Raw genomic sequence first — 27,691 nt, 5'->3', positions numbered from 1 at the left:
AAAAGAATTACATTTGTTTAGTCTGGAGAAGAGACGTTTAAGGGGAGATATGATTAACTTATTTAAATATATAAATGGCCCCTACAAGAGATATGGGGAAAAGATGTTCCAGGTAAAACCCCCTCAAAAGGACAAGAGGGCACTGCCTCCGCCTAGAGAAAAAAAGGTTCAATCTCCGGAGGAGACAAGTCTTCTTTACCATGAGAACTGTGAATCTGTGGAACAGTCTACCACAGGATCTGGTCACAGCAACAACAGTAGAGGGCTTCAAAACCGGCCTAGACAAGTTCTTAGACCAAAATAATATAAATGCATATGTATAGAACATATCACCCCTCCCCCTTCCCTGTATCCATCCCCTCCTTGGTTGAACTTGATGGACATGTGTCTTTTTTCAACCGTATTAACTATGTAACTATGTAATAAAAGTTAGATTTTATATGTGATTCTGGGAAATTATTCATTGTCTACAGTAGGCTGGTTTTTACTGAACACTCAGCTGTCACAAATCTAGATGGTACATTCCAAGTAAGAAAATGAATTTTGTACTTTTCAAAGCTGTTCATTGTATTGCTAGACTGCAATGTTATTTTTTCACCACAGAGATTTACCCTCATTTCTTACAACAAAATAGTGAAGCCAAAAATATCTAAACTAATAGTGGTGTGACCCAACATGAGAAATCTGTCAACTTTACAAGAATTACAATGAGTTATATAAAGTGTGTTTCACGCTTCATTATGTCGTTTTTCTTATCGCTTTACTATATTGAATGTATAGATTCCACTAGTAGCACAGCAATAGGAGTTCAGTCTTTCTAAGCAGTCAGAGACCACAATCCCCCATAGATTATATAAAACTTGTCATCATATACAGTGATGCAATATAAGAGAGTTGGGGAGTGTCGGTATTGCCTTTGATCGGGGTCCTATAACTTCAGGCTGCATGTTCAGTTCTATGCAACATAACGTGAGAAAGTGATGAGTAATGAGAAATCTGCTGTGAAGCCTTAACATACGCAGTACCTAAAGTGCTACATTTAGGTTCAGAGCCTATCATAAGCTTTGATAAATCTGCAAGTATCCATATTTCTTTGAACATGAGGCACATTAACAATAAATCTATGTTTGTATAATTTAAACCCTATATTACTAGCCCAGTATCCTCCTGTAAGACAGCTCTCTATGTGATGAGGGTTAAATAATGTTCGTTTTGAAATAGTTTGGTTTGCAAGGACAACTTCTTGTGACATTGTATCTAGTTTTGTTGGAATTGCATAGCAAGCAAAAGTAAGACACTTTCTAGGTCTCTTCCGTAGTCTACCAAGTCGGCATCATATCCGGAAACCACATTCTCCCAAGGTGCTTTGAAACTTCAGTGAATTTGCTCCAGATTGTACTTGTTGTCAGTGAATTTGCTCCAGATTGTACTTGTTGTCAGTGAATTTGCTCCAGATTGTACTTGTTGTCAGGGATAAGTACTTCCTCCATAATAGAAAGTTGTGTAAGTCTCCTTCCACACATTTTTACAAACTCAACAAATGCGCTGCAAGTCACTTCGCACTCTCCCGAGTCCAATGGCGGTCAGGTTTTTACAGCGGTCAACAATACGAACCAGCTCATCGTCCAAAGGTTGAAGTCCATTTGCACAAACCACAAGCTCGATGAGTCGGGGACAGTTCATGCCGATACGACCTAGCATTGCTTTGCTCACCGCCCGGCCAAAGTAGAGATGAGTAACTGGAATCTCTTCGCGGAAAAATGCATCAAATTCCTCTTCATATAGAAGTACATAACAATATTGACCTTCGGAGAATGTCTGATGAGGGCATCCCAGCTTTGCTTCTTTATGGTGTGAGATTGCGTTTGACCTGGATTTTCACTGGCTACATCAATGCGAAGATGTTCAAGACGGACATGTTTTTCGGTCGAAAGGGCCAACAGTAATTCTTCGGTCAGGAGATGGTAATTCAGGGCAAGTTCTCTTAGTCCATGACATTGATCGGCCACACACAAAATTCCTAATTGGATAAAAACGGTATAACATAAGAAAACTAAAGCGCTACTGGGGGACAAGGGGCTGTGTCCAACCAGTCAAACTGTGTTCACTTCCCCCTCTGTGTCTATGAGACCTGGACCGCCCCATAGACCTGCATTGGGATTCTATCCAGGTCACATAACAGAGCCAGGAGAGAATGTGCTGTGTGCATACTGCTTCCGGCTGGTTGCCTATTCAGTCCCCGGCTCATAAAAAAAAAAAACTTTTGATATGTTTCTATGACGTAACAAAAGTTTTTGAAATGTCAGATAGGCTTTAAATGGTATAGTCTGGGAATTATCTGTTATTAAAGCAAATTGATATCTCATACAGACACAGAGTATCCATCCTACATTAAGGTGACCAATCACAAAGGTCAGCTTAACCTACCAGTTTCAATGGAACCAGCCAACCCTCTATCGCAGTGTTTCTCAACCTTTTGAAGCCAAGTACCCCCATGTGACAAGCTGCTCCAGCAGAGTACCCCCAAGGACACAATCCATTAATAACATTGCCTCAGGGTAGATTCACACATACTTTTCGCAGCAAAATCCGCTGCAACACTCTACTGTTATGGCATATGGCTCTGTATTCTCACAGCAGATTTTCATTCCACTGCGAGAATGTAGCCACTGCCTATTTAACTACTTAGCTGCCTGGCCTTAAACAGATCATATTAACCTGCCCACACTCCTACCTGCTTCTCAGTCTAGTGGGTCATTGATGGCCGTATCATGCAACCAGTGCCTGCAGCAGGACAGCATACTGAGCAGGTTGTCAGTGAGCCTTGAGCCAGAGAAGCAGGTGGGAGCGCGATAAGCATGGTAACCATGATATGTCCCTTTCAGCTAGGTACGCCCCTGGAGCCAGATATGTCCCCTGCAGCCAAATACATCCTTTGCAGCCACATACACCCCTTTTGGCTAGGTATGCCTCTTGCTTCCAGGTATGTCCCATGGAGCCTGATGTGCCCCCTAGAGTCAGATATGCCCATTGGAGCCAGGTATGCCCCCTGCAGTCAGATATGTTTCTAGATACTAGGTATGTCCCCTGTAGGTGGATATGTCTCTTCCAGACGGATTTGTCCCCTGAAGCTGGATATGCCTCTTATTGCCAGATCTGTCCCATGGAGTCGGATATGTCCCCCTGCAGCCAGATACCTCCTCCCCATGTAGCCAGATAACTCCTCCATGTAGTCAGATATCTTCCATTTTGTCAAGATGCCTCCTATGTAGCCAGATACCTCCCCCATTGCAACCAAATATGTCTTCATGTAGCCAGATACCTCCCCATGTTTCCTTCTTCATCTGGCCCAGATCACCCTGATGATTTCTTGCAGCTACCATTCATCTCTTACCAGATAAACTGCCACACAAACATTAGGATCCTGACTTTTCCTTCAACTTCCCTCCCTTTTTCCTACCTATAGGCTCCCATACAGTAATCATCCGCAGTAAAGTGACTAGGTGTGTAGGTTGCCCCCATATGTAGGATCCACCATATAGTAATAATGCCTCCTGCTATGCCCTCATATAGTAATAATGTCCCTGGTGTTCCCTCCATATAGCAATAATGTCTCCTGCTGTGTCCCCATAGTTAATGTCCCCTCATCTGCTATGTCCCCATATTAAATGCCACCTGCCCTACTGAGCCCCTATAGCAATACCCACTGTTCCACTCCCCCCCCCCACCACCACCACCACCACCACACAAAAAAAGTCATGCTCGCCTAATCTGGGCAGGGAGCAGGACTTCCTCTCTTCTCCAGCCTCTGAGCTACAGGAAAAATCACATCCAGGCCTGGTGTGCAGAGTGAGGTCTGAGGGGGACAGTGGGGGGAGAGAGAAGCATGGAAAGAGGAGGAGGTAAAGGGAGAGAGAAGCATGGAAAGAGGAGGAGGTAAAGAGAGAGAGAAGCATGGAAAGAGGAGGAGGTAAAGAGAGAGAGAGAAGCATGGAAAGAGGAGGAGGTAAAGAGAGAGAGAAGCATGGAAAGAGGAGGAGGTAAAGAGAGAGAGAAGCATGGAAAGAGGAGGAGGTAAAGAGAGAGAAGCATGGAAAGAGGAGGAGGTAAAGAGAGAGAAGCATGGAAAGAGGAGCTAAAGGGGGGAGATGAAGAAAGAAGAGATAAAGGGGGGAGATGAAGAAAGAGGAGGTAAAGGGGGAAAGAGGAGGTAAAGGGGGAAAGAGGAGGTAAAGGGGGAGATGAAGAAAGGAGGTAAAGGGGCAGATGGGGTAGAGAGGAGATGATGGGGGGTACAGAGGAGATGATGGGGGGTACAGAGGAGATGAGGAGATGATGGGGTAGAGAGGAGGTGGAGAGAGGAGATTTTGGGGGTAGAGAGGAGATTATGGGGGTAGGGGGGGAGAGGAGATGATGAGGCAGAAAGGAGGGGAGAGAGAAGATGATGGGGAGAAAGGAGGGGAGAGAGAAGGTGGAGGGGGGTAGAGAGGAAATCATGGGGGTAGAAAGATTATGGGGGTAGAGAGAGGAGATGATGGGGGTAGAGAAGAGGTGGAGGGGCTGAATTTGGAGTGGGGGGAGGGGGATGTGCTCTTACTGAGAGGGGTCTGGCCAGGTCAGCGAGGAGGTAGTGGTGCACGGGGCTATCCCGCCCGGGGCTCCTGCAGTGGATTGTGGATCGGGAGATGGGGCACCCCACTTCCACCAGCAGCGGCATCACTGCTTGAACGGGGAGAAGCGGCGGCAGCAGGTGGACATGGGGGACGCCCCATCTCCTGGTCCACAATCCACTGCAGGAGCCGGCGGGGTAACCTCGCGCACCACAACCCCCCTTAGCCACTGACTTTCTTTGAGGTACTGCTGATCCGGCGACCGCCTGAGCGGATAGCAGCCCGCCGCCACATCCCCTCTCCTCTTAGGCAGCCTGCCCGGGACTCGTCCCCAGGCTGCTGCATATCCTCCTGGAGCCCCCAGCAGCGCAATCCTCACCAAGCCCTGAAACCCACAGAACGCTGGTGAGTGCAGCTGGGGAAAGGATGTGAAAGCAGCAGCAGTGATGGGTGCCGGGACATTGCTGGGTGCTAGCAGTGTCCCGGCACCAAAAGCAAAAGTTTTATTTTCCCCCGACCAGCAGAGAACAGTGACTAGTCCTGGGTGGCTCCCCGCCCAGATGACTAGGTGCCGCCCCTCTTCCTGTTTCACGCAGCAGAATAAAACTTGTTTTTCTGCCTACTAAAGCTACAGTAGCTCTATACAGTGCCTGAGAGAACCATATCACCACAATCCTACTGATTGGTTCCCTTTACGTCTTTCCCTGTCTGAGATACACTAGTAATAAGAAATGGTATAAAGGTAATACAGCTATAATATCTTACCTGCAGGTGATACATGGGGGCAGCTGCTCATTTTCAATAGGTTCAAAGTATCACTGTTGTTTGCAACTAAAACCTTTAAGGAAGGGTCATCCACTGGAGTATCATCAATCTTTATTGAAGACAACGACTGAGTTGACAAAGGCTACGGTCAGTGCAGATACAAAGTGTGACTGAAGTAAAGACATGATTGATTTAGAATGCAAAAAAAAAAATTATAGAACAAGGTCATCTCACCGTGTGAATATGTCCCAATATTGACGGCAACCCTCTTGGTAAGGAGCAGGTGATAAAAAATGGGCCGTTCACCATTTCCTTCTACTTTTCTTATGATTGATTATATAGCATCCAGATATTATAACTACAGGTTTTATATCATTGTCATTCATTAAAGGGATGTTATAAACATAAATCTATTTCCAGCTCAGCAGCTGTAGAGTGATCTCGCCTCTGCTGCTGAGCGGGCTGAAAGCATCACGTCTCAAGCCGCGTCACAGATCAGGAAGCGGTCGAGCACCACAGTCTGGAGCAGCATGATGAGGGGCCCAGTGCTGGGAGGTAAATGGACAGTGTTGCCTTTATCCACCCCCTCCCCAGCCATAGCAAAAAAAGCCCTCCTTCCTGTAGTACCGATTTAAATCATACATGCTGCAGTACCACAATGTATGCGCATTGTCAGACTTCTTACTGGTATAGGAATTATATGTCAGGCGGGTGCAAAGCCCAGTATACAGCTAAAGATAGGGCCTTGATACAGGTGTGCCCGTGGATAATTCTAACATGCTGCATAGTCACATCACAGTCACACCTTCCATGCTGGAGGTATGGCTATTTGTAAAGGTCCATTGAATTTCCTTAAAAAAAATGTGAAAGGACGAGCAAGAAAAATAAAAAATCTGTGTGTGAATAACTTGAAATAGTGTCCGTTCGCTTAAAGGGCTAATCCCCCCAAGCGCTAAAAAATTAAATGCTCCCAAACCTAGCTGGTCTTATTCACCAAGTCCCCCTGAGAATTTTGATCCGTCTCCCATCTTTCTAGCTGCTTCCGTTCCATAGTTACAAGTTTTTAAAAAAAGCTGAACTATATACAACATGGTGCCGGCCAGAAAACTACATCTCCTATCATGCAATGCTTATGCCTGATTGGTCTATGATGTAGCAGAGCTGATATGCACAAGATATAGCAGAGTTGAGTGAGTTGAGTGAGCGACATAGCAAAGTTGCGTTTGTGATATAGCAGAGCCGAGTGAGCGATATAGCAGAGCCGATTGAGCGATATAGAAGAGCTGGATGAGTGATATAGCAGAGCCAATTGAGTGATAGTGCAGTAACAGTAACAAATCGTTTCAAATCTGGAAGCAGACGGCACAGTGTCGTTGAATGCCGCCGCTGGTGAGTACGGGGGGTAGGGGGACTGCCACCGCTGCTGGTGATTCCCGGGGGGTGGGCGGCTGGTATGCGGGTGCTGCAGGCGCTGCTGGTTATTTCCCAGGGAGGGGAGGTGAGTGCCACCACAACCGCGTTGGTGAGTCCTGGGGGGTGGGGGTGGGTCTTGTGCCGCCGCTACCGCTGAGTCCCGGGGGGGGAGGGAATGGTTGTCAGCCGTTGCCGCAGGGGTGGGGGTTGGGAGGGTGAGCGGGTGCCGCCGCTGCTGCTTTTGAGTCGGGTGGGGGGGGGGGGGTGGGGGGGTCGGTTGCCTGCTGGTGCTGGGTGCCACTGCCCCCCGGGGCCTCCTTCGACAATCTGCTGGTGGTGGCTTTCTGCACAGAGCCACAGGTGAGCTCAGAGGTGGGTATTTGGGCTGTGGCAGCAGTGGGCTTGTCTGACCACTGGGTCTCTTCAATAGAGAAGATAAAACCCTTAAGCACGCTTTGGTTCATCTGAACCGGAGCATGCAGCACCTGATTACTGGCGGCTGAAGTTGGATACAGCCCTAAGGCTGCTTGGAAGACATGGATACAGCCATAAGTAGAACTCCCCAGGGCTGCTCAGCTTGTTCAACTTGTTCAGCCACCGGTTATCTAAATGCTGCATGCTTGAGGTTTGCTCATCTCTCTACTCTTCTCCTGTGGGTGCTGGTCTTGTGGTGGCGATGGCTGCCATGTAGCATGTGAGCGTATACAATTGAGAGTGTATACAATTGGGTCGAAATGCGTACTTACGACTTAGTGTTAATTTTGAAAGTTTTTCTGAGAAGCAGTAGATCTGGATGAGTGGTCTTTATGGTGGACACACTTTGTCCACCTACTAATCACTTCTTCTCACAATGCTTGGTAACATGCCCTTTAATAGTTGAAAGTTTCCAAAGCGTAGCATTTCTTATATTAAACTCCTGAAATGACTGTTCACTTCACTGTCACTTATTCCTTCATATATAATCTGATACCACAGGAGAGGGATCCAGGTTACAGACACTGGAGCTTGTTAAGATGCAAATTCATCTTTCATTTTGAATTGCGTCCAAGTATTCTAGTTTTAACAAGACATTTCTGGTTTGCAAACACTATCCCAAGATGCCGCACCTTAGATTACATAGTCACAAGTAACATCATGCAAGTGGAGGCGATAGGGTTATTGGGAGCATATTGTAATGTATGGCTGGCGTTATAGGGTCTGAGTGTTTTCCATAGCATGCACAGCTTTGCTCATGTTAAAGTGTAACTGTCATTTAAATGTAATTTTTCAGAAATCAATAAGTATCAATAGTACAAGCGATTTTAAGAAACTCTGTAATAGATTGTATTAAGCAAAAGAGTTTCATTCTGTACTTCTGTTTTCCTAGGTCCCCCCTCACTTCACAAGAAGCAGGATTTCTGTGTCCATTATGGTCTATGGAGAGGGAAGGGGTCGAGGGGGTGAGTGATCACAGAGAGGAAAGAAATAGAAGTCCTGCACAGCACAACACCCTGCAATCTTCTCTCAGCAAGTTCCCAAATAAGCAGTGACCTTTCTGACCTCTGAATTCAGTGTTTTATGTGCCCAGTCTGCAAACTGTACAGCTGCTTTTCTGCTCTCCCTGCTTACTCATCCTCCTAAACCCCTCCCCCTTTATAGGTTATAATGGACACGGCAAACCCATCTTCACTTTGCTTCTCTGTAGTGAATACAGATTTGCCTGATAATGAGCAGATAAGAAGTGAGGGGTGGGAGGCTGGGAAACAGCTTTTTGAGTACAGAAAGAGGCTTTTTTGCCTAATAAAATCTATTACAGAGTTTCTTAAAATCGCTTGTACTATTGATTTCTGCAATAAAAATTTAAATGACAGTTACACTTTAACCTTTCCCATCTCCAGAAGTCGGGAGTCACGATTTTACACAAATGTCCTCCATGAAAGAAGTTATCATGGTAACTGTGCACTCACTATTGCCATCGAACACAGCGCGTTCATCGTTACTTAACACATATTGAAACTCTATAGATCCTGTTGATTTTACCTTGGAAAGGTTCATGAAGCTGGGCTCTGCTGTGGATATTAATCCAAGAGTTTTAATGGAACAATTTACGAGCTGAGAGAGAATGTCGCAGGCTGCTTCTGCCGACTCTGTGCAGCTATCAACCTGAAAAATAAAGAAAAGGCCCAATTCAGTACATAGTCCTCCTATCTATGTTTAGGGAGTAAAGATCAAAGCACCGTCTGGGGAGAGGAAGGAGAACTGTGGCAGAGATCAGCTTCTCACATCAATGTTTTAGAAAAATAATGGCATTGCAAAAGACACTAATTCCTCCATTATTACTCCAGGAAATTTACAGTATATAGAAGCTTAGTGTGTCATTACACAATCAATGTGACAGTGTCAAAGCGTAAGGGACACATCTTGTTATAAATGGTTACACCAACTTGTCAATTTATTCACACATTTCCAGGCTGAATAATGGGAATAGTATAACAGATCTAAGGCCTCATTCACACATCAGTGTCAGTTTTTCCTGCTCAGGAGTCCTTAAAAGGCTTCAGGAAACCATCAGGAAACCTTCAGGATTTCCTTCACAGAAATCAGTTTTTATGTTCCAGAAACCATCAGTAGTGTCTTCAGGATTTCCTGATGCGAATCAGGAAAGCAACAGGATTTCCTGAGCTCCCATAGACTTCTATGGGGGCACCAGTTCATGAAATCCTGGAATAGGACAATAGGAAATAGGACAGGTTCTATAATTTTTCTATTTTCCTGAACAGACACCCTTCAGGAAAAATCCACGTCAGTGTTCAATGCAATCCTATGGGTCAGGAAATCCTGGCAGGAATTCCTGATAAGAAAAACTATGTCTATGCATGATAGTACTTGTAGTTTATCCAAGAAACCCTTTTCATTTTGGTTTTAGGAGTCCAGTGGGTGGTCCAACTCAGGAGTAGGACCGCCCACTGAACCCCTGAATCCAGAATTGTTTGAGGAATAAACCTGCTCCGCTCCTGTGAATGTGGACTGTGCTGCCGTAACCCAGTCCTGCCACTACACATTGGACGGAGTCAAGGCCTTAGGCCTTGTATTTATGTATTTAGGCATTACATTTAGGGTTTTATTATTCTTTTATGGCTTATTATGAACAATACCTTAAAACTAACATACTGAAGATGATCAGCATGTTTCTTAATGATTTGCTGGATGAGATCGGGATGTGTAGACTTCAGGTACGATGTAGCCGGCTGGTTTAGTTCAAACTCAAACTTGCTCCATAACTCAGGAATATGGAAAACTTCATTCCAACGGCGACAGACAGATAATGCCCGAGCCCTGTCAACAAGTGGAAGGTACTGAAAGATATGCAAGACAACATGGTGCGGCAGACTTGCCCAGTCCAGCATGCAGGACTGCATTTGAGATTTCTGCAGTTTAGGTGGCGGAGTGTCCTTTTTGTTTCTTTATTCTTTTTGGTCCTTCAACAACTTGGCTGTCAATAGTAACAGTGAGTCTACCTCGTTTTATTCTGGAGAGGAGAAACACAAGAAAGGTTAAAAAAAACAGAATTCTTTTACTTTTTCTGCAGTATGTCAACCATCATTGCTATTGTCAACAGTATTCCATGACATGAATACATACATATACGTATAGGACATATAGAGGGGTCTCATGATTTATAGCTCCCCTTTGACTTTGAGTTCAAGTTTCTTTATACCTCCATAACCTTCTATGAATGTAGGCTGGCTTAACCTGCTACAATGGACTCTGGTATCAACCTACCAAGGAAAGACCTGCCTCTTAAAGGGGTTATCCAGCGCTACAAAAACATGGCCACTTTCCCCCTACTGTTGTCTCCAGTTTGGGTGGGGTTTTGAAACTCCTTTCCATTGAAGTAAATGGAGCTTAATTGCAAACCACACCCAAACTGGAGACAACAGTAGGGGGAAAGTGGCCATGTTTTTGTAGCGCTGGATAACCCCTTTAAACTCTCCCTACTGACCCTGTGGCATGAAACAGCGAATGAGACATACGTACCCCCTCAAATCTCACTGCTGCGCGATATTGCAGTCCGATCTGTGTTCCCATTCCGCCAGCTTCCGCCGACATCCCCCTTCCAGAGCTGAGCAGGGTGTGGGATGTCAGTAAAAGTCAGCAGAACAAGAACATAGCTGCCACTAAAATATCAGACACAGGTTATGGTTAAGGCAGTAGGGAGAGTAAGAATTCCAGAGGGGGACATTAGAAAGCATTGTGTCCAGGAGGGTGGCAGACAAGAAGCATAATTTAAGGGCATCTACAATGTTTAGTGGCACGTGCCTGCATCGGGAGCAGCAGAAGTTTTTTTGTGTATCTTGCTGCCCGCTAAACATTAGTTACCCTTTAAGATGTATTGAGTATATCAAGGAAGCCAAAGCCTATAGAGCCATTGAGTGAGTAATCTAAAACCACTTACCAGAGATTATTTTGGTTGTTCCAAGGACGTCTGCCAAGACTCCGGTGATAGAATTCCTTTAAAAACCATAATGATAGATCGCTGGTACATCCACCAGGCCATCTTGTTGAGACAAGGATGGGATCAGTTACTGAGGCCCTGTCTGGCTACTTTGGGTGTGTATTAAGATCAGGATTTTAAATAACTTTTTTTTACAAGATATGGTTGGTAGACGAAATACAACTGGCTGTGATGGATGTTGAGACCCTGAGAGATCTCCTTTACAGCTCATTAGAGGGGACAAATCCTGTACTTTCATCAGTAATGCCTTGTATTTCCTCTTTTCGACCTAACAAGTGATACCATGAAAAAGTAGGCACTGCTATGGGGAACCCTGTGAACCTAACTTTTTTAATATGCGTCTAGCTGATCTAAAGGAGAAAATATACTGCTTTAAAAATCCTCATCTTAAAGCGACTCTGTACCCACAATCTGCCCTCCCAAACCACTTGTACCGTTAGATAGCTGCTTTTATTACAAGATCTGTCCTGAGGTCCGTTCAGCAGGTCATGCAGTTATTGTCCTGAAAAACAACTTTTAAAATTGCAGCCCTGTGTTAAATTGGCGTGGCTTAGAGTGGATGTGCTCTAGGCTTGTGACACCTTTCCGTCCTTCTGCCCTCTTCATCATTAGGAATGACCTCGGGACGGATTTCTCCTAATCACCACTTGTCTGAACACTGCACATGTGCTTTAAAGAACCAGCACCTGTGCATTGTTCAGACAAGTGATGAATAGGAGAAATCCTGCCTTGGGGTGTTCCTAATGATGAAGAGGGCGGGGAGGAGGGACAGAGAGGCATCGCAAGGCTAGAGCACAGACACAGGGCTGCAAGTTTAAAAGTTGTTTTTCAGGACAATAAATGCATCACCTGCCGAACGGACCCCAGGACAGATCTTTGATTGAAAGCAGCTATCTGAAGGTACAAGTGGTTTGGGAGGACAGATTGTGGGTACAGAATCGCTTTAAATATTCACAGCTATATTCACGTCATATACATGACAGTCTGGCCGGGTGTCATCTGATTCATTGAAGTTATAGGTTTCAAACCACAATGACAACATATTGAATTTGAATTGAATTTCCAGTTGTGATGATGTAAACCCTCCTGAGGAATACTGAAGAATCGAATAAAACATTCAATCAGGATCATGGAGCTATGCAACAATGTGGTGAAAATAAGAGAAAAGATTTTTTTCCCCCCAATTTTGTCACAAACCCATGGGCAATTTAATCTGTTCACAGATTAGAGGGGACTAGCACACTGTGGGATTGTTCTGGCTGTCTCAAAAACGCCATTGCTGCACCTTTTGTGACAGCTAGGTCATGTGGTGGTAAAGGAAAAAAGTTCAGCACACTAAACCTCCTAAACAATAAAAAGATCATTCACACAAAGTAAGAAACGCTAGGACTTCCAGGTCCGGTGCGTGTATGGGAGGACGTGAGTAAGCGAGCTCCACTCCGGACTCTCTGAAACCCCGGTGATCCCCGCCTAATTTACCCACTGAAAGCTCGTGTGAGCGCCCACACCGGGTCCTGCTACGCCTGAGAACCGTATGGATAAGTTTATTAGCCGCGGCGGGGATCAGCAGAGCCAAACTCCCCTGCCGAGATGCGAGAAGGACAAGCAGCAGCCAACCAAGATGGTGACTGGTGCCCAGCGTGCTGCGCCACAGCCACAAGACCATAACAGTACCGCCCGTCGCAGGGAGTATTGATGGAAATGGAGAGGAGATGATTTCACATCAAGCAGGACTTTCCTGCAAATCGATCGCTGTGGAGGTGGCGAAGATCTTATCTCCTGATATCACTGCTGCGCTGCAAGCCACAGTGGCAGAGGCGCTTAAACACATGCAAGGCGAACTGAATAAACACTCTAATCAAATTGGAGACCTAGAACAAAGGGTTAATGTGTTGGAGGATGAATTGCTGGGGACACAGGCACAGGTAAAAACCCTGATAAAATCCAATACTGCACTTATCACCAAAATGGATGGTCTAGAAAATAGATCACGCAGGAACAACCTCAGAATTGTTGGCTTGCCGGAATCTGTACCTGCACATCAGTTAGCATAGTTATGCGCTGTGGATATCCCACAAGCCCTGGGCCTATCAGTAGAACGCGCACATAGAGTGGGTCCTCTCAAACAACCTACTCCCTCACCTGCGACTGGCCCTCAGAAGGCACGACGAGTCATAGTGCGTTATTTAAACTACGCAGAAAAAGCGCTAATTCTCCAAACGTTCAAGAGAATGTCAGCGCCTCTGGTGGTGCAAGGCCACAAATTACTTCTATTTGGTGATTATTCGGCAGAGGTGGCAAAGAAGCGTAGAGCATTCGCTCCGATATGTACAACACTGGTGCAACGCCAAATGTGTTTTTTCCTACAATTTCCCGCCACCCTGCGCACCTGGGAGACGGCAAAACAGACATTCCACACACCAGAAGAAGCGCAAGCCTTTTTACAATTATATGAAGAACCGATGGAGGACCAAGAGGACTCGAGAAAGAAAGCACATAGACAAGGCCCCTTATTCACCTGTAGCAGTAGACTGATCGAGCATAATCTTCTAGCCGACTGCAGGTTTTTGGTGGTCCACCACAAAGGATATGGGTTATATTGTTTTTTTTCTTTTTGACCGTTGTGCTACAGAATGTATACCGGTTCAAGTTGAGGTTCTGGACGCTTTGCAATTTTACTTGACTGTTAGCTGAGACACTCCAGGATACACAGGCAGACGCTAGTTCTCTAACCTCAAGACTCACAGTGCACCCCGGGTGGAGAGCTCCGGAGGGAGTCACAAGGAGGAGAGAGAGTTTGTTTGTTAGGTCCTCTCCCCTTTAAGGAGATGCAATGGCTCCTTAAAGTGGAACATGAAAAAAAGAGAAGTCCACACAGAAGATTACATTGCTGGACTAATGTGGTTACGGTTATGTTTGTTTGTTCTGGTTTTGGTGGGGGGCGGAAGGAGGGGGGTTTCCTTTTTCCTCTCTCGTCCAGGGAGTCTAGTCACTTACGCCTTGCCTTCCTTATATATCTAGATGCATTCCGAATTGATTCTTGGCTACTAATACTGTATCCTTCCAAACATGAAAATAGTCACATGGAACGTTAAGGGACTTCGCTCCCCCAACAAGCGCATAAAAGTGCTGCGTCACTTGAAACGAATAGATGCAGACTGTGCAGTACTGCAGGAAACACACTTAGAGGAGTGAGACTTCTTCAGAATGAACAAGTTATGGGTAGCACAAGCAATTGGATCTCCAGCTAGGGGGGGCAAGGCAGGAGTGCTACTCCTCCTACAAAAAGACTAAATTGTAAAATTCTTTCCCATACACCTGTTCAGGAGGGTAGATACCTGAGAGTGGTACTAGAGGGTCAAATGGGGAGACTTAGCCTCTACTGCCTGTATGGACCGAATAACTCTAATACTTAATTTTTTCGTACAGTAGAAAGACATCTTATCTGATCCTGAACCTGATATCCTTGTAGGAGACCTGAACACTGTTATGGATCCCAATGAGGACCGCACAGGATGATTACATAGGGTAGGCCATCGCACCACTCACGATTCTGTCCTACCAGACTTCCTGACGGCCACAAGTCTATCAGATGTATGGCGTGTCAGGAACCCTGCTGAGAGAGAATACACCTTCTTTTCACCGGTTCATGACACGTGGTCCAGGATAGACTATATGCTTGCATCCCCTTCCTTATTGCAAAAAAAAATCACATCGATTTGTATTCTAGATCTAGTCATATCGGATCATGCCCCTCTGGCACTAAATATGATGGATACTTTCCCAAAAGGCTCCGATATAATTTGGCGCTTCCCGCTTATCTTGCGACAGACGAGACATTTACAGTATTAGGGTGGTATTACACGGAACGATAATCGGCCGAATTGGCCCGATTCGGCCGATTATCGCTCCGCGTAATAAATGCAACGATCAGCCGATGACAACGATCATCGGCTGATCGTTGATATAGGTTAGAACCTATTTTCCTCAGGCGCCGACCGCACACCGCTGCGTGTAATAGCGGTGCGTGGCCGGCAACTAACGATATACATTACCCATCCACGTTCCAGGGCTGCTCCTGCCGTCCGCTTCTCCCTGCGTCCCGCGCGCGCTCTAGCGTCACAGAGGCCTGTCAGCTGATAGGCCGCTCAGCCAATAACAGGCCGCGGCGGTCCCGGCCTGTGATTGGCTGAGCGGCCTACCAGCTGACAGGCTGCTGTGACGCTAGAGAGCGCGCGGGACCCCCGGGAGAAGCGGACGCAGGAGCAGCCCTGGAACGTGGATGGGTAATGTATGCCAGTTTAGCAAGGGCTGCAAGGACATCGGTAACGATGTCCTTGCAGCTCTTGTCAAACGATTATCGGGCCGTGTAATAGGTCCAGTAAACGAGCAACAATCTAGCAGATCGCTGCTCGTTTACAGGTATTATCGGGCCCTGCTCGACCCGTGTAATACCACCCTTACTGAAGGGATGGTGAATGGATTACCAGACCACAAATAGTCAGCATATAGATGAACCCTTCTTATGCTGGGAGACAGCAAAAGCTGTCATTATGGGTAGAATAATTGGATATGTCCCATCGATGAAAGCCAAATCACTTAAATTCAAGGAAGCTAGTGACGTGCTTCGCCAAACTTACACCTCATTTCTAACAGACCAGGTGACGACGGCTAAATCTAAATGGCTGGAGGCTAAAAGCCGGTATGACTTATGGGCAGATAGAGTTACAACAGTTTAAGGGAGATTTTTTAAAAAAAAAATGACTTCTATCGCTTTGGCAATAAAGCGGGATCGGTGTTAGCAAAGATGGCCAGAGGGAGGTACGTTCCACCCTATGTTAGGGGGGGTGCTGAATAAAGCTAATATTCTAGAAAGACATCCCAAAGATAAAGCGGAGGCATTTGAAGAATATTATAAGAATTTGTACACCCAAGAACCAGTGGACATGGGGGGAGGACAAAGGTTGTTGGACTCCCTTTCCTTGCCCACTCTATCGGGGGAAGATTTAGAGTTTCTGAATGCAGCAGCTACAAGGGAGGAGATATTGGCAACTATTAAATCCTTGGCAAACAAGAAAGCACCGGGCCCAGATGGGCTGTCAGCCGAGTTCTATAAAACACTGCCTGAGGAAACCGCTACGGCCCTCCTGGCGGTGTTTGAGCATATTATGAAAGGCAGCGGATTTCTTCCATCGGGCAACATGGCTTATATCAAGGTTTTACCAAAAGCAGGGAAAGATGACACACACACAGACGCATATCGGCCCATATCACTAACTAATGTGGATGTCAAAATCCTATCCAAATTGTTGGCCAATAGGCTTGCTGTTCTGCTCCCAAAATTAAAAGGCTCACACCAGGTAGGATTTGTCCAAGGCCGATCTGCCATCACCAATCTGCGTTCAGTGTTAGTGGTCCAGGACTGGATAGAGGCTAGAGGAAACACCCCAGGATTTCCGGCACTGCTAACACTGGACGCAGAGAAAGCCTTCGACAATGTGAACTGGAGTTGGCTACATCTTGTCCTGAAAAAAATGGGTATCCAGGGCTCTTTTCTAACTTACCTTTTGGCAATGTATAACACACCTCAAGCGAGAGTCCACTTGTTGGGACACTTGTCTGGCTCCTTCTCTTTCTAAAGGCACCAGACAAGGATGCCCTCTCGCCCTTACTTTTTGATCTGGCATTTGAGCCATTGGCCACACATCTGATCAAATCGGACACATTCCGAGGCATCAGAGTGGGCGACATTGAGGTCAAGGTCTCCTGCTTTGCTGATGACCTATTACTATATTTGGAGTCTCCGCAGGATCATTTAGACGGGATTCTTTCTAGACTGACAGAGATAGGAAAATTTACAGGGTATAAGATCAATGAATCTAAGAGCCAACTGCTCTTCTTGAAAGGTGTCCCGAATGACTTTGTTTCCCGGGTGCAGATAGAGAAGGCCATAAAATACTTGGGCATCCAGTTAGGCAAATTCCCGTCTCAGCTATATGCCCTAAACTATCAACCTCTCATATCCAAGATAATCTCTGAATTGTCCCGATGGGTGGATCTACCGCTGTCTTTAGCGGGCCGGGCCCACCTTCTGAAGATGGTGAGCTTTGTCCATCTTCTATACCCTCTGCAAACAATCCCCCTCTTGCTAAAGTATTCAGAATATATGAAGCTACAATCTGCATTTGTCCAATTTCCTTTTGCGTGAAAAAAATGAGGACAAAAAGTGTGTATGAGGGCACCCTTACACATATAATGGTCCTTCCCTGTTCCTATGGAATTCTGGTCAAAAGTCCACACAATCTCCTGTCAGATCACTGGACATTCTTTGGCCAGATCCCAGGCACATATTCTTTGAGGGCCTTACGGCCCTATTACGCGGGACAATAATAAGAGATATCGGCCCTATCTGGACGATTATCACTCTGTAATAAACACAATGATCAGCCGATTACCACAATCCTCGGCTGATCGCTGGTATAGGTTTGCACCTATAGTTGTCGGGCGCCTACTGTGCATCGCTAGGTGTAATAGCGCAGGACCGCCGCGGCCAGTGATTGACTGAGCAGCCTGTCAGCTCAGACAGGCCGCTCTGAAGCTGCAGACCCGGGGAGAAGCAGACCACAAGAGGCGCCCTGCAGCATGGATAGGTAATGTATAGAGTTTAACCCCTTAGCGTCCCATGACGTACCTGGCACGGCCTGCAGCAGGCCATAGCAATCTATCACCGATTACCAATGATCTTTGGTGTGTATATACATAGCATTGATCTCTATGAGAGATCAGTGCTGTCTATATACAAGTCCCCCAGGGGGGCTTCTAGTTTATGTAAAAAAAAAAGTAAAAATTGTGTTTTTATTAATAAAAAATCCCCTCCCCTAATAAAAGTCCAAATCACCCCCCTTTTCCCATTTTATTAATATAAATTAATAAATAAACATAAACAAACATGTTTGGTATCGCTGCGCACGTAATCGCCCGAACTATTAATTAATCACATTCCTGATCTCGCACGGTAAATGGCGTCAGCGCAAAAAAATTCCAAAGTGCAAAATTGCGCATTTTTGGTCGCATCAAATCCAGAAAAAAATGTAATAAAAAGCGATCAAAAAGTCGTATTTGTACAATCAAGGTACCGATAGAAAGAACACATCATGGCGCAAGAAATGACACCTGACACAGCCCCATAGACCAAAGGATAAAAGCGCTATAGCAGATCGGCGCTCATTTACAGTTATTATCGGGCCTCCATCGGCCCGTGCAATAGTACCCTTAGATGGGCCAACTGCAGCACAATACAAACACCAATCACTGATCGATGATTGTTCAAAGAGCCTTTACACGGCTTCACTATCTTGCAAGCAGGAAAATATCAATAACTATGGAATTCGAACAATAATCATACGTGTAAACGCTGCGAACGATCAAACGACGAAGGAGAAATTGTACATTTTGATCTTACAACATGTTCTAAAAGTCATTCGCAAAAAATTTGCAGATCATTCCGTGTAAACAGTCGTTCGCTGATTTAACCAATGTGTGAGATAGGCTTAAGCGATTGCAAAACGAATTTCCGTACGATATATCGTACCGTCTAAACGCTGATTGTTATGATTAAAAACCAAATTACTAACATGGTAATTTCTTTTCTTTGAGCCCATGATTGCACCCCTGGAGAGGTCCACCACCTACTCCCGTTGGACAGGAAACAGGATACAGGAAATCCCTGGATCTTTAAAAGTAGTAAACTTCCCTCCTCTCGTCAGTTATTTAGCAAGGACCTAGGAGCGAAGCTCACAAGACATACACACAAAAAATACAAAATACACACTTTTTTTGTGTTTTGTGATTGTTGTGGTGAGTTGTAAGGCCACCCCCTCTAGATCGACCACTATGCCATCAACACACTCTACATAGGTTCTGTACACCATATAAATTACAGTACAGTTACATCAGGTGACTTACAGGAGACGTCTTCTCTGATCGGAGTTCTTCCCTTTTCACTTTCTTCTCCATCTGCCCTGGGCCGTTATGAGAACTTCTCCGGGCCACGATTCCACAGAATCTGCCAGACAGACATATTAGGCTCCACACTCTGTCACCATCCTCATCTTTACCAACTGCACATCTGTATTGGCCCCTTTACACCCACATTTAGTGGGTAGGCTGACTATGTGATCCCATTTTAGTATATGGCCCTCCTCTCTGTCGCCCCTCCTTATAGATAGCTTCCTTATGTTGCCCCCCCTGCTGTCCCCCTTATAGATGCCCCCCATGTTGTCCCATTATAGATGGTCCCCTATGTTGCCCCCCTCTTCCCCTATATTATCCCCTTATAGATGGCCCCCTTTCCCCCTTTATTGTCCCCTTATAGATGTTCCCCTCTCCCCCTATGTTGTCCCCCTCTCCCCCTATGTTCTCCCCTTATAGATGGCCTGCTCTCCCCCTATGGTGTCCCCCCCCCCTTATAGATGGCCCTCTCCCCCCCCTTATAGATGCCCCCCTCCCCCCCCTTCCTTATAGATGGTCCCTCTCTTCCCCCTCCCTTATAGATGCCCCCCTCTCCCCCCCTTCCTTATAGATGCCCCCCTCTCCCCCCCTTCCTTATAGATGCCCCTTCTCTTCTAGATGCCCCCTTCTCTTCTCCCCCCATTCCTTATAGATGCCCCCTTCTCTCTCCCCCCCTTCCTTATAGATGCCCCCTTCTCTTCTCCCCCCATTCCTTATAGATGCCCCCTTCTCTTCCCCCCCTTCCTTATAGATGCCCCCTTCTCTTCCCCTCCCTTCCTTATAGATGCCCCCTTCTCTTCTCCCCCCCTTCCTTATAGATGCCCCCTTCTCCCCCCCCCCTTATAGATGCCCCCTTCTCCCCCCCCCCTTCCTTATAGATGCCCCCTTCTCCCCCCCCCTTCCTTATAGATGCCCCCTTCTCCCCCCCCTTCCTTATAGATGCCCCCTTCTCTTCCCCCCTCCTTCCTTATAGATGCCCCCTTCTCTTCCCCCCCCCCTTCCTTATAGATGCCCCCTTCTCTCCCCCCCCCCTTCTCTCCCCCCCCCCTTCTCTCCCCCCCCCTTCCTTATAGATGCCCCCTTCTCTCCCCCCCTTCCTTATAGATGCCCCCTTCTCTTCCCCCCCCTTCCTTATAGATGCCCCCTTCTGTCCCCCCCCTTCCTTATAGATGCCCCCTTCTCTCCCCCCCCTTCCTTATAGATGCCCCCTTCTCTCCCCCCCCCTTCCTTATAGATGCCCCCTTCTCTTCTCCCCCCCCCTTCCTTATAGATGCCCCCTTCCCCCCCCCCTTCCTTATAGATGCCCCCTCCCCCCCCTTCCTTATAGATGCCCCCTTCCCCCCCCCTTCCTTATAGATGCCCCCTTCCCCCCCCCTTCCTTATAGATGCCCCCTTCCCCCCCCCTTCCTTATAGATGCCCCCTTCCCCCCCCCCTTCCTTATAGATGCCCCCTTCCCCCCCCCCCTTCCTTATAGATGCCCCCTTCCCCCCCCCTTCCTTATAGATGCCCCCTTCTCTTCTCCCCCCCTTCCTTATAGATGCCCCCTTCTCCCCCCCCCCTTATAGATGCCCCCTTCTCCCCCCCCCCCTTCCTTATAGATGCCCCCTTCTCCCCCCCCCTTCCTTATAGATGCCCCCTTCTCCCCCCCCCTTCCTTATAGATGCCCCCTTCTCTTCCCCCCTCCTTCCTTATAGATGCCCCCTTCTCTTCCCCCCTCCTTCCTTATAGATGCCGCCTTCTCTTCCCCCCCCCTTCCTTATAGATGCCCCCTTCTCTTCCCCCCCCCTTCCTTATAGATGCCCCCTTCTCTCCCCCCCCCCTTCTCTCCCCCCCCCTTCCTTATAGATGCCCCCTTCTCTCCCCCCCTTCCTTATAGATGCCCCCTTCTCTTCCCCCCCCTTCCTTATAGATGCCCCCTTCTGTCCCCCCCCCTTCCTTATAGATGCCCCCTTCTCTCCCCCCCCCTTCCTTATAGATGCCCCCTTCTCTCCCTTATAGATGCCCCCTTCTCTTCTCCCCCCCCCTTCCTTATAGATGCCCCCTTCCCCCCCCCCTTCCTTATAGATGCCCCCTCCCCCCCCTTCCTTATAGATGCCCCCTTCCCCCCCCCTTCCTTATAGATGCCCCCTTCCCCCCCCCCTTCCTTATAGATGCCCCCTTCCCCCCCCCCTTCCTTATAGATGCCCCCTTCCCCCCCCCCTTCCTTATAGATGCCCCCTTCCCCCCCCCCCTTCCTTATAGATGCCCCCTTCCCCCTTCTCCCCCCCCCAGGTAAGTTTAAAAAAAAAAGAAAAAAACTCACCTAACACGCTCCCCCGTCGAGCCTTTTTCCTGTCACCCCGTCTGATGCAGAGTCCTAGCCCCGGCAGCGCGCGTATCAGAGTTCTGTGTGGGCCTGTGGCCGCGACTTGCGGCACACGTCTCTGTGCCGGAAGTCGCGGCCGCAGCACAAGCCCACACAGAACTCTATGATACGCGCGCTGTCGGGGCTAGGACGCGGCATCAGACGGCAGCCGCGCATCAGACAGAGGGTGACAGGAGCACTGTGGACCGGTCCCGTGCTCCTCCTGGCCCAGTGACTCCTTTTCCCTATGGTTGGGGAAAGGAGTCTCCGGGCCGGGAGGAGCACGGGACCGGCCCCCGGCTACAGCACCCGGGAGGCATGCTCAGCCGCCGGGTGCTGCAGGATATGTAAGCTCCAGGGGCCCGCGTCACGGGCCCCCTGATGCGGCGGGGCCCCTAGCAGCCGCTACGGCGGTAGTTCCGCCAGTGTTTAGACTTCACCGTGGGACATAACCTGCTGGCTGCTTTAACAAATCTCTTAATCCATTTGTGTTCTGCTAGCTTGTAGTCAGAGGGCACTGAGGGCAGAGATCTGTACTTTAATGGTGCTGGGTCTAAGGTTTTTGTTTAGACCCTCCTGAGAAATTGTAGAATTAAAGGAATGTCTGGGGCAGCCGGCACATTAACTGGTTTATTCACGTATCTGCAAAAAGCTTTCCAAGTACATAAGTATATAGCAGAGGTAACTCTCTTTCTGCTGGCAAGCAAAGTGGTGATGACTTCAGATAAAAGACCTCTGTCTATAAGCAACTGCCTTTCAAGTGCCATGCAGTCATGTGCAGATTCTGAACTTGTGGATGGAAGACTGGGCCCTGGCTGAGGAGATCTGCTCTGTCTGGTAGTACCCATGGGTCCGTCAGGGACATCTTCCTGAGCCAAGAAAACCAGACCCTTCTTGGCCATAAGGGAGCTATTAATATTACATGGGCCCTGTCCTGTCTGATCTTCCTGACCACTCTCGGAATAAGTCTTATGGGCGGGAACGCATACAGTAGGCCAGTGTTCCAAGGTTGAGCTAACGCGTCGAGGGCCATGGCCTTGTCAGCCGGGCAGAGGGAGAAGAACCTGAGCACCTTCCGGTTTGCTCAAGAGGCAAAGAGGTCCATCTCCGGAGTTCCCCACAGACTGCAGATTTGGAGAAAAACTTCTGAGAAAGTTCCCACTCCCCTTGGTTTAGGGAGTGTCTGCTGAGGAAATCTGCTTTCACATTGTCTACTCCCTTTAAATGTAGAGCCGAAAGGGACAGAATGTGGTTCCACTAACCTGAAAAGAAAATGGGCCACTCTCATGAGCTGTATTGACCTTGTGCCTCCCTGGTGGTTGACGTAAGCCACTGCTGACCTTTTGTCTGTTAAGATTCTTACATTTTTGTTTTCTATTAATAGAAGAGCCTGGAATAAGGAGAAGAATATTGCTCTCAACTCTCTCACGTTCTGAGGATCTCTGGCTTCCTCTTGAGTCCACTGTCCCTGGAAGACCTGAGAATCTGAATGGGCTCCCCATCCCCGAGGACTGGCATCCGTGGTGACGGTTACAACGTCCTCTAGATTCCAAGGGAGACACTTGGAGAGATGATTCCTTTCTTTCCACCAAGAAAGAGACCCGAGTGTCTGTGGAGATAGAATGAACGGAGAATCAAGAGACTCAGAGACACCATCCCATTCACCAATAATCTGAGACTGAAGCACCCTAGAGTGATATTGTGCCCAGGGAACTGCAGGAATGCAAGAAGTAAATAGCCCTAAAAGTGACATAGCTTTCCTGAGAGTAGTCAGAGGATTACCCAAAAGTTCCTGTGTTCTAATACAAATACTGGAAATTTTGTATTTGGGTAAAAAGGACCTTTTAGACCTGGAGTCCAAACAGATCCAAGAATTGGCAACACTGAGAGGGAATTTAGTTTGATTTCTCATCATTAATCTCCCAGCCTAAGTTAGACATGATGTCCTCTACTACTCTGATCTGGGCCTGAAGGGAAGTAATAGTCACTCAAGCAAAAAAATCATCTAGTTATGGAATAATGATTATATCTTGTTCTCTTACGTGTGCCATTACCTCTGCCATCACTTTAGTAAACACTCTAGGTCAGGGCCGTTTCTAGGTAATTTGAACTACAGGGCGAATCTTGCTAAAAGCGCCCCCCCCCAAAGTGATGTTGGGGGGGTTTGTTACTAGGAAGAAACAGTGTGTGTATTATGGCATAGAGCAGTGTTATTCAATCCTTTTCAATTTGGGGCAAAAAAAAAAAGTCAGTGACTCACAGGTGACGTCTTCTTCTGAGGTGTCACTTTCCTTTCCCTCTCCATCCAGCCCAGACCACCATGATGATTTCTTGCAGCTACAATTCGTCTCTTCTGAACCTGCCAGACAAACATTTTAGGCTCCGCACTTTAACAACTTTACTTTTTTGTGTCATGTGCAGTAAAGTCAGTAGCTATGTGGGTTGCCCCCTGTATGTAGCATCCCCGCTACCTGCTTTGCCTCCATATAGTAATAATCCCCCCTGTGCTGTCTCCACAATAATAATCCCCCCTGTGCTCTGTCCCCTCAGTAATAATCCCCCCTGTGCTCTGTCCCCACAGTAATAATCCCCCCTGTGCTCTGTCCCCACAGTAATAATCCCCCCTGTGCTCTGTCCCCACAGTAATAATCCCCACTGTGCTCTGTCCCCACAGTAATAATCCCCACTGTGCTCTGTCCCCACAGTAATAATCCCCACTGTGCTCTGTCCCCACAGTAATAATCCCCCCTGTGCTCTGTCCCCACAGTAATAATCCCCCCTGTGCTCTGTCCCCACAGTAATAATCCCCCCTGTGCTCTGTCCCCACAGTAATAATCCCCCCTGTGCTCTGTCCCCACAGTAATAATCCCCCCTGTGCTCTGTCCCCACAGTAATAATCCCCCCTGTGCTCTGTCCCCACAGTAATAATCCCCCCTGTGCTCTGTCCCCACAGTAATAATCCCCCCTGTGCTCTGTCCCCACAGTAATAATCCCCCCTGTGCTCTGTCCCCTCAGTAATAATCCCCCCTGTGCTCTGTCCCCACAGTAATAATACCCCCTGTGCTCTGTCCCCAAAGTAATAATCCCCCCTGTGCTCTGTCCCCACAGTAATAATCCCCCCTGTGCTCTGTTCCCACAGTAATAATCCCCCCGATGCTCGCCCCCACAGTTATAATCTACCTTGTGCTCTCCCCCCAGTAATAATCCCCCCTGTGCTCTCCCCCCAGTAATAATCCCCGCTGTGCGCTCTACACACAGTAATAATCCCCCCTGTGCCTGCCCCCCCCCCCCCGGTAATAATCCCCCCTGTGTCTGCCCCCCCCCAGTAATAATCCCCTCCCTGCTCCCCATAGTAAAAATCCCCCCCATGCTGTCCTCATATTAATACCCCCCCCCCCCGTGGTCTGCCCCATAGTAATAGTAATCTCCCCCTGTGCTCTAACCCCCCCCCCCGCCCCCGCCACCCCAATTACCAAACACACACACACACAAAAAAAAAACCAACCTTATACTCACCTTAATACATAGATCGGGTCCCTGTCTCCTCTCCTCCTCCAGCCTGCGAGGAGCAGGCAGGCCGCTGCCGCCCCCGCACACATCCTCTTCCTCCAGGCGCAGTAATATGACGTCACTGCGCCTACTTGAGGAAGAAGATGTGTGAGGGAGCAGCAGTCGCCGGCCAGGTGATGAGCGCCCGGCTCGGCCGAGCCGAGCTTGGTCCGAGAGGGGCGGAGCTTCGGTCCGGCGGGCGGTCGGGCATTCGGGGCAGCTGATAGGGAGGGGAGGTCAGGCCAGGTGATGGGGCGGGCGGACTGACGGCCGACGGTGCGTGCCGATAAGTGACGTCCTGGGGGTGCCACCAGCGCCCCCAAGCTGTCGGCGCCCCGTACGGTCGCCCGGCCCGCCCGCCCCTAGAAACGGCCCTGCTCTAGGTGCTTGTGAGATACCAAAGGGAAGGGCCTGGTATTGGAGATGACAAACTGAGTCCTTGAGCTTTATAGCCACCCTCAAAAACCTTTGGTGGTCTGGGTGAATGGGAATATGATAATACGCATCCCTTAGGTCTAGGGTAGCCATGTAACAATCCTCGGAGAGATTTAAGATGGCTGAGGCAACTGATTCCATCTTAAACCTCTCATAAGTTAATACCTTGTTGAAAGGTTTAAGATTGATAAAGGTTCTGTAAGAACCATTGGGTTTCTTTACCAGAAACAGAGTGGAATAAAAACCTCTGCCACACTCTGCCTCTGGAACAGGCATCAGAACTTTTTTATCTAGTAAAGATTGTACTTCTAGTGAAAGGGCTACCTACTTTGATTCTGATGATAAATCAGTGACCACAAATCTTTCCCATGGGGAGGACGCAAAGGAAATCTTCAAACCATGTTTTATTATATCCAAAACTAACATGCCATTGGAAATACCACACCACTGACTGAAAATATGAAAGGCGACCTCCCACAGGGACCTGGCGTCATTGTGAAGGCTTTTTTGTGGTATCTGTACTCTTAAAGAGAAACCCCTTAGATTTTTTAGCAGGTCTCCACTCTCTCTTATTAGTATTAGAGCCCCTCTGAGTATTCCTACCTTTTCCCCTGAAGGGGCGACTAGGTTGCTGAGGGATCAGAGGGAAACCCTTCTTTCTGTCTGAAGCTTTTTCTAGAATATTGTCCAAGGCTGGACCAAAAAGCAGGTTGCCTTCGCAAGGGACACCACATAATTTAGACTTGGAGGTGACATCGCCTTTCCACTCTAAGCCACATAGACCTGCGCGCAGAGTTAGATAGAGCGGCTGAACGAGCAGATAGTTAAGGGCGTCCGCAGAAGCTTCAGAGACAAAGGACATGGCTTTTTCTAAGGTCTCAAAGGGTTTAAGGAGCTCATCACTAGGAGTTTCCCTGCTAATCATTTCTTTAAGTTCAGACAACCATACTTCCAAGGCTCTTGAGACTGAAGTGGCGGCTACCAAGGGCTTAAACATAGCAGTAGACGCCTCCCAATCTTTCTTTAGGTAAATCTCCACCCGTTTGTCCATAGGGTCTTTCAGAGAGGCACAGTCCTCAAACGGTAGAGCATTATGCTTGAAAATCTTGGCTACCGGAGGATCGATCTTGGGAGCGCTGCCCCAAGAGCTAGATTCTTCCTGGTCAAATGGGTATTTTCTCTTGAACTGTAAAGAATAAGGGAATGCATATAACCCTGAGAAAGCCAACATATATATGTACCTGAAAAAATTCTTAAGACAACTCACAGCAGCTGGCACAAAAAAATTCCTATCCGGGTTAGACCACTTATCTTTAATTAAGGTCTTGATATTCTGGTGGATAGGGAAGACTAGGCGTTTCTTAGGAGCCAGACCTCCAAACATTCGATCTTGTATGGTCTGGGTTTCAGGAGTCTCTGCCCATAGTCTCTCTTACTGCCTTGATTAAAGTGTCAACAAAAATCGACAATAGGTGATGGAACAGTTACCACCTCTTCTGAGTCCTCCACGCCCGATGTGCGTAGATCCTCTGCCTCAGTGCCAAGGGACTGGTCCTCCTCTTCTCCAAAGGAGGATGGAGGCTGAGATACAGATCTGCTAGGACCAGGCTCTTCTAGCTTAAAAATCGTTGGGACTGTTGGATTTGGCAGAGGCAGAACTGGAGCTGGCATTGGGGCTATTGGTGGGACCAGCGTAGGAGCCTGAGATGTAGAGGGCAGGGCTTGAAAAGGCATGGAAGCCTAGAATTAAAGCAAAAAACTTCTATTATGTATCATTTTTTTTTTTTTTTAAACCAAAAAAGACCTACCGCCACCCCCACCCCCCCCCCCCGATACTAGAATCAATTGTGCAGGAACTATTCTCACGTATTCTCCTGTCGATACCTCAGCTATTAGTAAACTTATTATTTTCTCATTATGTATTATGATGTTCTGCAGAATCTCATCATACACCTCAGCTGCTGCAGATCACACTACACCTCAGCTGCTGAAGAACATCATCATACACCTCATCATAACATACATCATAACATACATGCATGCACTGCAGCACCCTAATGTATTCAAGT

General features: G+C 47.5%; 1 pseudogene; it reads right to left on the bottom strand.

Annotated features, from left to right (window-relative positions):
- Positions 1-523: 523 nt before the first annotated feature.
- LOC138774974 (F-box/LRR-repeat protein 21-like) lies at positions 524-15,123 on the bottom strand (annotated as a pseudogene).
- Positions 15,124-27,691: the final 12,568 nt, after the last annotated feature.

Source organism: Dendropsophus ebraccatus, unplaced genomic scaffold, assembly GCF_027789765.1.
Source record: "Dendropsophus ebraccatus isolate aDenEbr1 unplaced genomic scaffold, aDenEbr1.pat pat_scaffold_1181_ctg1, whole genome shotgun sequence".
Classification (NCBI taxonomy): Eukaryota; Metazoa; Chordata; class Amphibia; order Anura; family Hylidae; genus Dendropsophus; species Dendropsophus ebraccatus.
The sequence above is the reverse complement of the archived record's forward strand: the minus strand, read 5'-3'. Positions and strand labels throughout refer to the sequence as shown.